Raw genomic sequence first — 9,791 nt, 5'->3', positions numbered from 1 at the left:
GATGAACACCCACTTGTTCATGCTCCTGTCTGGACACTGCTGACTCCAGGCAGGCATCCCAGTGCTAGGGAAAGCGTTTTTGGGAGTGCAGTGCCACTGGGCTGGTTTGAGTTGCCACATGGACCACACCGAGCGCCTGCAGCGTGATTTCATCCCCTAGGATAGCCTAGGAGCAGCTGAGGAAACTGTCCTACTGCCTGCAGTGGCACTTGCCCGTGGAGGGACAACTCTGCTATGGCTCCCAGGTTTGGCACATTTTGTGAGCTCCACATGAAGCACTAGAGCAGCAAACAATGCAGCAAAGCCACAGGGGAAGGGTGAAATTGTGGGCTTTTCTCAGGTACAAACACTGTTTGGCTTTACAGCAGATACTTCCTGTCACACTATATTAGTAACAGCGAAGTATGACACTGACTCTCTTAGCTGGGTTGCCCAAGAGAGCGAGTTTTATTCTTCCAGATCTTCTTTTATAGACAGTTCCAAGAAGGTCTGAGAGGTAAAACTCTCATTGGTCATTAAACCAACACATCAGTATTATTGGACAATTAGGAACTACACCCTTTGACTGTTTCTTGCAAGTAAACAACAAGGATCCAAACAACACTTGCAAAGGTTGTTGTCCTTCTCCAAGGACTGTTTGGATTCCTCTTTATGCTTTCTCAGGCCCAGAGTGAGAACATTGTGTGACTTAGCTTCACACAGGCTCTGTGCTCCCTGCCTGCTTTCAGCATCCATAACTTCCCATCTGGTTAATGCAAAGAAATGGTGAAAATAAATAAAAGCAGAATTTTCTGTAGTGATGGAGCAGAATCCACCTGATGGAGACAGAACCCCCATTTCAACTGCCCAGAAGCTGCTGCATCTCCAGCTCAGAGTCAAAAAGTACTTGAAGATTTTTTTTGGATAAAGGCATGGACTGCTTGAGCCAGAGGGGAATGGGTGAACTTCTTCTGGAAGTAATTGCAGGCTCTTGGTGTGTCGGATCAGCAGGACAGGTGGAGACTGGGAATAATAGATCAGAGCCCAGCCTGGTCAGGATAGGCTGAGAGGGACAAACTGTAAATGTCCCTCACTCACCTGCAATTCCTCTCTGGGTTTTCCCAAGGCAGATGTGAATCCCAATATGAAACACCTTTAAAACACAAACATGGCCTAACACCTGTCCTAACATTTCCTACCCTGCTCTTGCTGAGAGAAGAACAACCAAACCAGGCTGGATGGCACCAGCAACTACCAAGGAGCAAATCTGTGCTGAAGCTGTGGGGTTAAAGAGCTTCTCTTAGTCAGCTCCCACCCATGGGCACAGAAGCTACTCAGGCATCACAGCTGAGCAATTCACCAATGCCAGCATCCATCTTTTCCTGAAATTACAAAGGTTTTTAGTCTTATAAAAGTATATTATAAGTACATCTATAATGAATATCTTGAGATATCTATATATGAAAATCTGTATGGATAGATACCTATAGATACATAGCTCTATAAATACACTTTTTCATCTGCAGATAGTCAAGATATCTTGAATATCTATAAATGAAAAACTATATTCCTAGAATTAAAGGTTGAAAAATCCAATTTCACATGGGAAGAGAGAGAAGTGCTTACTTGTATGCTGAGCTGTACTCAGTGATACTTGTGGGTCTCTTCCAACTCAGAATATTCTCTGATCCTCTGTGATTCTGTGTGGCCCCAGCCACCATCAAGGCTCAGTTTTGGGGTGCTCACAGCACAGGGGGTTCCCTGCAGCCCTGTGGCAGGTGCTCATCCTGGATGGAATCCATCCTCTGAACTTTGCCTACAAGGAAATGTGACATTGGCAGCTACCAAGAAGCTGGGGTATCCATTGGTGGTTTGAACAGTGATTTTCTTGAATTTTTTTTTTTTTTCTGGTGTTCCTGGGTATTGGGAGCATGGCAGATGGGTGCTCAGGACCAGCAAGGGTGATCCAGGCTGAGGGCTTCCCCCTTTCCCACCCCAAGGCAGGCAGCAGCACAAGGACAGCCACTGCCTGTGTCATGCACAAATCTGCATTTTATGCTATAGCAGATGTAGAACTGCTGTTCTCACAGCTGTCTGACACAGAAATCATTCTTTGGGAAGTTCCTGGAGGAGGGAAAGTAAAAAGCCACCCAAATACAGGCAGAACACTACAGAAGCCCAGTTTCCTGAGCAGCCTCCAGTGCCCAGGCAGGACCCCTCTCCCTGACCCCCTTTTCCCCTCAGGATTTCAGAACCCACTTCCACCCCCATGCTACCATTTCTAACCAAAGGCCACTGCAAACTAGACCAAGATCACCAGATCATTTTATGTTAGACACTAAACAGACACGAGATGATCACTTCAACTTAATTATATCATAATTAAGCCTTCATATTCCTGTCATCTGGAACTGTCAACGGCAGCCTGAGTGAAGCTGCTGCTCTTCTCCAAGAGCCGTCACTCAGTGCTTCTGAGAGGTGTCAAAACAGGGGTAATTTTGCCTGCAGAGCCAGCTCATGGCTGTAAACAAGCAGTCGTGCTTCACTTCAGAGCTCTGTAGTGGAGCAGGGGCTTGGGCGTTTCCTTGCCACTGGTGTGGGGCAGTGATTGCCCAGGGAATGTGGCAGCCTCTATCCCCACATCTCAGCACTGGTACCAGCATTGCATCCCCATGTGAAATCACCTCCTTGCCTTGTGCAAACCAGCTGTGTAAAACACGTATTTAATCATTAGGAAAAGTTAAATTGGCATGTACTTTTCCCTACAAGATCAGAAAATGAGGCTGAGGATACAAATGTGGGGAAGATGCCTTTTCCTGAGGTTCAGCTGAGCACAGCCCACACTCCAGCACACGCAGAAAGCTGGATGGGCTCTGTCTCTGCTGAAGGAGGCAGCAAGGGAACCATGTCCCCTCCCAGCCTCTCTGCTCCCCAGGACTGATCCTGCTCCCTCACAGCCTCAAGACATCCATCCACAAACCCAGGATTTCCTCTTCTCTTTTGGATGCCTCCCCTCCAGATCAAGTCACAGAGCTCCCTGTGCATATAGGCACTACTGTAACTACCATTTTATTATTATTTAATCTTACAAGCACCATGTAAAGCTTGCAAGGTTTTCTTTAGGATTGTCTGTCAAAATTCCTGTCACCTTTGTGGTTTCCAAATGAGTCATTACCACTGCTCCAGCAACACCCCATCAGCTACTGGGCAGGTGGAAAAGAGTATTTCCTTCAACTGAAGCAGTGATTAATTTTGCAGAAGTATAATGACTTCTACGGAGGGTTTCCCTCACCCTTTGACAGTGGATCTGCTGCTGAGCTTTTCTTCCTCCATGCTTTAACAAATTCCCAATTAATCACCCTGGGAGGTGGCCATGACTCATTGCCTGCTCTAAGCAAGCTCTGCCTCACTCTGGGGAGCCCTCTGACCTCCCAGCCCTGCCTCCAGCCCACGTGGCTGCTGGCTGGTCCTTGTCAACACGATCTGATTTGATTGTGTGAGCCTGGCACGACACACACGGGAATAAAAGGCAAACCACAGTCAGCCACTGGAGTGTGCTTGGCACGTGGCATCACCACGATCCCCAGGATGTGCTGAGCAGTTCGAGCAGGGACCCACAACCTCAAATTAATGTGAGTAGAGACAGTGATGCTGACCTTCCTCCACCTGCTCCATCCTCAGGAGCTGGGGTGGGAGGCTGGACAAGGGCTGGCTCACAGCACTGCCCAGCCCAGGGCAGCCAGTAAGATGCTGTGGCAGGTGGAGGCATCAGAGTGGAGGTCCCAAGCCCTGGAGGTCCTGAGCAGCTTTTGGAGCTGGAGTTAACACCACCGTGGAGCAGATTGCAGTCCATGTGCGGCTGGAGCAGGAGCAGCCAGTCTGTCCCTTGCTGTCCCTGTGTCCTCAGCATGCAGAGCTGGCCCTGCCACCTGCAGCTGACCCAGACATGAGCCAGGCAGCACCACGGCAGAGAGAGGAGAGATCCCTTGCTGCAGGCAAAGGCACATAGAAGCAAATTAGAGCAGAGCTGCTAAAATCCACATCACAGTTTTTTGCATCCACTTACTTTTGCAGGGGAAAGCTGTTAACCACATTAGTCTTCCTGAGCTGCTTATCTGATGAAATTGCTTCCCTTTGCAAGGGTATGTTGGCCCCAAATAGGTGCCTGTTTACTCTTTCTTGCTCCCGAGTCTGGCTTTCTACTATTTGTCTTCACAATTCAGCAAACAGCTGCAAAGGATGTTTCATTCCTTGAAAAGAATCCATTCTTACACCAGCTCTGTGCACAGTAGTTCTGGAGATTGTTGCACAACTCCCTGAGCTTTTAAAAAACATCAGTGTTGAGAGGTTAAAGATTTTACAGCCTGCTGCCACCTATGGATGGAAGGAAAGCAGTGAGAGCAGGAATCCTCCCGAGAGTATGGAAGGAGACCTGAACTGTGGATGAAATCCTCAGCACGGGGGAGATGCCAGCAGCCTGGAAAGACACAAGCTTTCTCCTTCTTCAGACAAACCCAACAAGGTGTAGGACGCAGAGGGCTGAGGAAAGCTATTGGGAAATTTGCTACCCATCATGTGATACATGTAGTACAGAGAGGAAATAAGCCTGGTTTTTGGCTTGCTGGATTAATCTGATTATGGTGTTTTCATTGACAGACTGTAGCTCGCCTTCCCCTTTGCCTATTTCTTCTGTTATAATTAAATCCTTTAAAAAATTGTACATATCTGCATTCAGATTTCTATGGTGATAATTTCTGCAATAATACTCTACAAAACACCTGGAATTGGATATTTGTGGGGCCATAAAAACTACAGAGCAGCATATTCCGCCCTCACTGAAAAAAACAGGGATATCTCTAATATAGATTATGTTATAGATAACAGCACATCTATAGTACAGATATTTTTTATAGCACTGTCCCTAGCAGAGCCCTTATTCATGAAGAAGCTCTTTGGTCCATGGCAGAGGACACCTCTCATGCCAAGAGAATCCCACCAGACATCACAGGGAGCCCTGCTGCCCTCTGCCCAGCAGGACCAACCTTTACCTCACTGGGCAAAGAGGAGAGGGCAGGGACTGTGGTACAGACAGTACTTCAGTATTAAATGAGATACTGTTAGATACATGGTGCTCATAAACATGGTATTCATTTCGTTTTGCTCTGGTTATCCCTATGCATGCTCTGGAAGTAGAAAATGAGCTGAAAGTAAGTACAGCCTGATCCCCTGATCTCAGGCACCCACCACCTTACTCTTGAGAAACAGATACACTTTCAGCACAGGGTTAAAGATGTCCTATTGTTTTATTATTTTAAAAATTTTTTTGTAATTTCGTCAGCTTCTTGAAAAACCTGTTTTTCTTTTATCCTGAGTCATTTCACATGAAGAAACTATTGTTCTAAACTGTGACTCATCGGTTTGCATCACCACTTTCCAAACCCCTCGGGGGCACGTGGGCTTCAAAGCAGGGGATGTCAGCCAGCCTGCCTTTATTTACCAATAAATAGGCACTTCATTTCTGCATTGACTCATCGCTGGTGAAGCCTTGGTTTGTTCCTATTCCTCGGTAAACCTGCAGTGATCATTCTGTTTGCTTTTGAAATAGTTTTTTTATGAGGAGCATTCACATGAACCACATCTCACTGCCAATCTGTCTGCTGTTTAAATGCTTGCAAGGAGAGTCAAGTGTCTGAACGACAGAGCTGAAATACCTGGAAATATCAAGTTTCCACAAACTGCTACGAGGCAGAAAACACAACTGCTGGTTAATGGGACACCTCTAATTACAAGAATTCATGGGGGAAAGGAGGCCACCATCCAAATTATCCACTTCACTGAAGCTCTTACACAGATCCGAACTGTGCATTTTTGAAATCTGAATCAAATGAGCTCTTTTGGAGCTAGAATCCCCTCTGTCACTCAGAGATACATCACCCCTGTCCAGCAAATGCAGCACCAGCAGCATGTGAGGGACGAATAAATTTTGCATGAGCAAAACTGAGCCTTGAGAGTTTAAAGGTGCAAAATGAAAGGCTTGATCCTGCTCCTCCTATGCACCAAGACCTGAATAATTCTGCTCCTGTCCTTCTGCAACTGAATAAGTACCAATAAAGAAAATAAACTAAGACTTTTGGCAGCATTTGTCCTTTTAACCCCACAGTTGTCAAGACTGAATTATACTCAGCACCTTATCCTAAATACCTGGTGCTGCACTTCCCTGTGGGATGTAAATCAAATAATGGCTCAAATCTCCTGCAGCTGTAGTGTTGAGTGCTCCAGCAAAGCCTTGCCATGGTCCAGTTGGGCTGGGATTCATCCCAAGGGCAGGAGACTGCACAGGGCACAGAGCAGTCTTAACACTAATAATTGTGTGAATGGTTGCACTTGATCTTAGAGGGCTTTTCCAGCCTCAACAGTTCTATGATTCTGTGTGTCCATGGCAAAGAAAAGCACAAGAATATAACTTGAAAGCCAGTGGGAATAAAATGAATGTTCTAACTACAACTGGGATGATTTCTGCTAAGTACCCCAAAAGTGGGTTGCACACCATGATAAGCTTAAACTGGGGCATAAATTTCTGTTTTTCCCTAACATCAAGCAGCCAGTTGATGTGAAATCATAACACTTTTTTTTTTCTTGCCATCCCACTCTTCTATGCTGTCATTTGTACACATTTAGGAAGTTCAGAGGAAAACCATTTAAAAGCAATTTCTAGTCAGTATTTCCACAGTAGTCACCAACACTTCACTGCTGGCAGAGCTGTCCAGCCAGACAATATGAGGTTATGGGTGCATTTGCAGGGGAAAATGAGCTGAATTTAGGGGGGCTTTAAGGTAGTCTTTGGCTCCTGTACAGCAGAAACATGTCCCACCAAGGCTCCTCATTGAATCCCTCCCATCAGGCACAGCTTTCCACTGAGAACCTTTCCAGCACTGTGGAAGGCTTGTGGGCTGGAAGGCTTGCTCCTTCCACTTCACCTGATTTTTTACTCAGCCCAAACAACCCACAAACTTTCTAAAGGTCAGGACTGGGAGCAGGCTATTCCCCAGAGAGATACTGCAACACAGGCTACAGGGCTCAGGTGCAGCAGTGCAACACATGCTCTATAGGCTGCGTTACACAGGAGGGAGATGAAGGCAAATGCTGCTCCAGGAGTTTGGGGGATGTTGTGTGTGAATGGAGGGGCACCATCTGTTTCTGAAAGGACTGTGCTCAAGCATTTACTGAAAATAAGGTGGGAGTTTGATTGTCTCTTCTGCAAAATGAGAAAATCAGAAATGGAGTAAATAAAAAGAACACAGATTTGTTGGAGCAACTCCAGGGAGGCAACAAAGATGCTCTTGAAAGCTGGAGCATCTCTGCTCTGGAGACAGGCTGAGAGAGCTGGAGCTGTTCATTCTGGAGCCAAGAAGGCTCCAGGGAGACCTTACACGCCCTTGGAGTGCCTAAAGGGTCTCCAAGAGACCTGGAGAGGGACTTTGGACAAGGACATGGAGTGACAGGATAAGGGGGAATGGCTTCAAACTGACAGAAGGCAGGGTTAGACTAGATATTAAGGAGAAACTCTTCCCTGTGGGGGTGCTGAGGCCCTGGCACAGGCTGCCCAGAGAAGCTGTGGCTTGCCCATCCCTGTTCAAGGCCAGGCTGGATGGAGTTTTACTCTCCTTCCTTGCATGACTTTTTCACCCAGTTCCCAGAGCAGGCTTTGGGTCTCCTCCCACCTGGCAGGACTCCTGTGCCTGCACAGACAGGCTGCTCCTTGTCCCACCTTCCTACTCACTCCCTCTGGCAATGGGTTGGATCCCAGAAGGCTCCAGCCAAGGACTCAGGATAGGACCAGCTCCTTCCCCACCACAGCCTCATACTGTCCAGGTACCATCTAATGACTGCAAAAGCAAATAACCCACTTCTCTCACATATTTTTTTTTCCTTCTTTTGCAATCTTGAGATTTGCACTTTTATCATATTTTTCAGAAAGAATCCAAGTCTCAGCCACACATCTGTTTATTTCAGATCTGAAACATACAAAATTATTTTTTGTGATTTTTTCTAGAAGCTGTCTTTGTGAAGTGCTGTTATGCCCACAAGGTGTCTAACATATTATTACAGAAACTCACAGCATTTTCCCACTTGCCTGGTAACACACAGGATGGTTTCTTTGCTTTATTGCATGAACCTGCTTCCCTTTCACTAAACATCTTCCAGCAGCACCATGTTCTGCAGCAAGTTTAAATTCACTCCCAGAGCTGCAATGACAGTTGACCAGGTCAGCCAAGGACTTCACCAGCCCCATCTCCATGGTGTGCATTTCATAATTTCATGTTTACAGAGACATAAATAGACCAATCCCACAGTCACATGTGTAAGGATCTATTACATTCTTCATTGCAGTCAGACTTGCTCAGTTAACTTCAACTACCCACAGAGAATAGCTTTTTGGGTTTTCCTCGTTTCTCACAAAATAATAATGGCAAACAACACATGTAAACTTCATACTGCTTCTCTCTTGCATTGTGTCTGACAATGGCTCTGAAAACACAAGCAGAATTTCTTCTTTGATAGAGGTCTTTCTTTCTCAGGATTCCAAAGTGTTGGAAAAAAGCTCCCCCTAAAACAGTTTGGGACAAAAATAAACAGATTTTTTTTTTTTAATTGGGAAGCAATTTAAATTACAGATTAGGAAACAAAAGGCTATTACAGAAGTGGTAATAGCAGATAGGAGGGCTAGAGGGGAACTGAAAAAGTAAAAAATACTATAAATCAAAAATAAGTTGTCTTTACAAACAAATCTTCAGGTGCAAGTGTCAAATCATCATAACCTTCCTTTGGCTATGTTCATCAGAGCTCCCCAGAGACAGCTGTCACCGACAGGGCAGTGATCTGGATAGGACACACTTCCAAAAAACATGCTTGCATAAACCTCTTATTTTGAAGGATCACCCATCCTTCTTTACATTTTCTAATGCCAGCAACAAAATATAAGGTCTAAAAAAGGGAAAACTACATTACTAGCTCTGCCTAACCACTGTTTCTCCAAGCAGTACCCAGAGCTCCAGCTGCTGTCCCTACCATAGCTGCACATCTCAATTTCTCCTGCACTATCTCCTGTAATTATTTATTTGCCAATAAAGCAAAGGTTCTTAATTTTCTCTCCTGCAGACTCCTGATTTTTTTTATCCTTCAAAACCTACTATGAGTGCAGACTTGTAGTAAATATCCTCTGCAACTTCATGCTAATGCATCTCAGTAACAATATTTTGCACAGGTTTAAATTAAAACTCTTGTATATATATATATGTACACATATATATGAAAATTTATAGATATATCTATATATATATCTATACTATATACATATAGATATATAGTATATCTCTATATAATATAGATACATTTATATTTATACTACATAGAAAGCAAGGAATAGAAGGGTTAAGTGGCATGTACAGGAGCTTTCCTTTTACAGTTTCAATTGACTTGAAACTAAACCAAAGTCCTGCTGTAAGACAGCAGAGGACACAGCATTTGGGTACTGGGGCTGGAACCCAGAGCCTGGGCTGAACTCAAAATCTGTCCTGGAGTGCCAGTGGGCCATGAGAGAGGCTGAAGTATGGATTAAGTTTTGCTGCTTGTGCTTTATCTGGTTACAAGTTAAGTGCATTAAACAAGTGACCTCAGCTTTATTTTTGGGGAACACTGGCCCAAGAAGCAGCAGTTTCCAGTGACTCAGCAGTCAAGAAGGATTGCTATTGCATCTAGGATACTGGGTAAATTTTGAAATAACCTGGCAAACGCTGGCACTAGCACAGTGT

This window comes from Poecile atricapillus, chromosome 13 (genome assembly GCF_030490865.1).
Source record: "Poecile atricapillus isolate bPoeAtr1 chromosome 13, bPoeAtr1.hap1, whole genome shotgun sequence".
NCBI classification, from domain to species: domain Eukaryota; kingdom Metazoa; phylum Chordata; class Aves; order Passeriformes; family Paridae; genus Poecile; species Poecile atricapillus.
Note: the sequence above shows the minus strand (reverse complement) of the source record.